This window comes from Primulina huaijiensis, chromosome 17, assembly GCF_012295235.1.
Source record: "Primulina huaijiensis isolate GDHJ02 chromosome 17, ASM1229523v2, whole genome shotgun sequence".
In the NCBI taxonomy this organism is placed as follows: Eukaryota; Viridiplantae; Streptophyta; class Magnoliopsida; order Lamiales; family Gesneriaceae; genus Primulina; species Primulina huaijiensis.
In genome coordinates this window covers 14442656-14445586 of record NC_133322.1, presented here as the reverse complement: position 1 = coordinate 14445586, position 2931 = coordinate 14442656, and positions in this window count along the sequence as shown.

The window sequence follows — 2931 nt, the reverse complement described above, 5'->3', positions numbered from 1 at the left end:
GACGTGTCGATATCATACCATACATGATACTACCAATAGCTGACGCATATGGAACACGTGTCATCATCTCTATCTCTTCTTCAGTTTTGGGACACATTGCTTTCGATAGAGTAACACCATGACACATTGGTAAGTATCCTCTCTTGGACTCTTCCATAGAGAATCGCTTAAGAATGGTATCGATATAAGTGGCTTGGGTGAGTCCCAGCATCCTCTTCGATCTATCTCTATAGATCTGTATTCCCAATACATAAGATGCTTCACCCATGTCCTTCATGGAGAATTTACTGGCCAACCATACTTTAGTTGATTGCAGTAATCCTACATCATTCCCAATGAGCAGGATATCATCAACATAAAGTATTAGGAATGTCACTGCACTCCCACTAGCTTTCTTGTACACACATGGTTCCTCGGGATTCTTAGCAAAACCAAACTCTTTGATAGTGCTATCAAATCTGAGGTTCCAACTCCTTGACGCCTGCTTGAGACCATAAATTGATCTTTGAAGTTTGCATACCTTATGTTCACTTCCTACTGATGTGTATCCCTCAGGTTGAGACATATAAATTTCTTCTTTGATGTCTCCATTGAGAAATGCAGTCTTTACATCCATTTGCCATATCTCATAGTCATACCATGCTGCTATGGCTAGTAGTATTCTAATGGACTTAAACATAGCAACTGGTGAAAAAGTTTCCTCATAGTCAACCCCTTGCCTTTGAGTATAACCTTTTGCAACCAGTCTTGCTTTGAAGGTCACTACCTTTCCATCCGCCCCAAGCTTTCTTTTGTAGATCCATTTGCATCCTATGGGAACGATTCCCTCAGGTGGATCCACTAATGTCCAGACTTGGTTTGAATACATAGAGTCCATTTCTGACTGCATGGCTTCAAGCCATTTAGTTGAATCAGTATCAGATATTGCTTCTTTGAAATTCATTGGATCACATCCAACACAAGGCTCATCATGGTCTTGTTCATGAAGAAGTGTATATCTGGCAGGTGGTCTAATAACCCTATCAGACCTTCTAGGAGCTTGTACTTCAACTACTGGTTCTATGGGATTAGGTTCAACTTCTAAAGTTGAGGGAGTATCTTGAATTTCTTCAAGTTCTATCATCTTGCCTTTTCTATCTAATAGAAACTCCCTTTCCAAAAAGGTGGCATTTCTTGAAACAAACACTTTTGCTTCACTAGGATGATAGAAATAATATCCAACAGAATTCTTTGGATATCCTACAAAGTAGCACAAAGTGGATCTACTATCCAATTTGTCTCTCACTGTCTGCTTCACGTAAGCAGGACATCCCCATATTCTCAAGTAAGAATATTTGGGAGGTTTTCCCATCCATATCTCATATGGTGTTTTATCCACTGCTTTAGTATGGACATTATTCAACAACATTGCCGCAGTTTCAAGCGCAAAGCCCCAAAACGATGTAGGCAATTCAGTGAATCCCATCATAGATCAAACCATGTCCATCAAAGTTCGATTTTGACGTTCAGAAACACCATTCAATTGTGGTGTCGCTGGTGGAGTCCACTGTGAGAGAATCCCATTCTCTTTTAGATAATCCAAAAATTCAGCACTCAAGTATTCTCCACCTCGATCAGATCGAAGTGCTTTAATACTTCTTTGTAGCTGATTTTCTACTTCAGATCTGAATTCTTTAAACTTTTCAAATGCTTCAGATTTGTGTTTCATCAAATAAACGTACCCATACCTCGAATGGTCATCAGTAAAGGTAATGAAGTAGTAATAATTTTGTGCTAACACTTAGCGGGCCACAAACGTCCGTGTGGATCAAATCCAGTAGACCATGTGCACGTTCCATGTTTCCACTGAATGGAGTTTTAGTCATTTTTCCTTTTAGACAGGACTCACAAGTTGGTAGAGAATTTATGTCTGACAGGTCAAACATGCCTTCTCCCACTAGCTTGTGCATCCTTCTTTGGGAAATATGACCTAGTCTAGCGTGCCATATTTGTGCTGGATTTGGATCTTCTAATTTTCTTTTGTTTGTTGTTGAAATCCTGTTTACTTTGGACATTCATTTATCATTTCCAAAACATTTTTGGCCCAGATAATTTCTTATGTCCATTCTTCTTGCAGTGAAAACAAATATGTTCTGACTTATCGGGCTTTGTGGGCCCTTTAAAAGTCTTTCAGAGTTTGCCTCTTATTGGGTTTGTTTTTCCTTGTGAGGGACAGAACATTTCTTTCCCTTATCTTGCGGGCCACTTTTCGTCTGACGAGAGGCCTATTAGAAAAACAACAATTTCTTGTTTTATGGTGATCTCATAAGTTATAAGCGTATTGACTAGCTCTTCAAGGCTATCATCTATCTTATTCAAATTGAAGTTCACCGTAACCCCGTCAAATGAGGAAGAGAAAGACAACAAATTGATGTTATCTAGTAACTCGTTAGGAATCACATATTCCAGGCCCACCACATTCTCAATAAGCCCAGTCATACGTACACCACGCTCATGGGCCAAAGCCCCATCTTGCATACGTGTAGTCATGAGCTCTTTGAAAGTAGTGTGCATCATTGTATGAGTTTCATGCACCATGCAACACTTGCAAGTGCATTCGAATGTCAGCAGCATTCAACATTTCCACAAACTGTCCCTACAGTTCTTTTGACATAAAAACGAGCATGTTACACTTTAGCTTGCATACTATGGTCCTACCATCTTGCATGCTTTGTCAGTTCAGCAGGACTGACATTAGTGTGTATGTCATTTTCTCCGAATTCAGAACAATTTCCCAACCAGTCTTGAAAATTAGATTCGGTTAGTTTGTTAATAACAGAATTGTATTACGTGACGAAATCGAAAATATACTGATATGGAAACAGAATAATGGTTGCTGATTATTTTAAAATAATTTTAAGATATAAAATATGGATTTTTATTTTATAAATT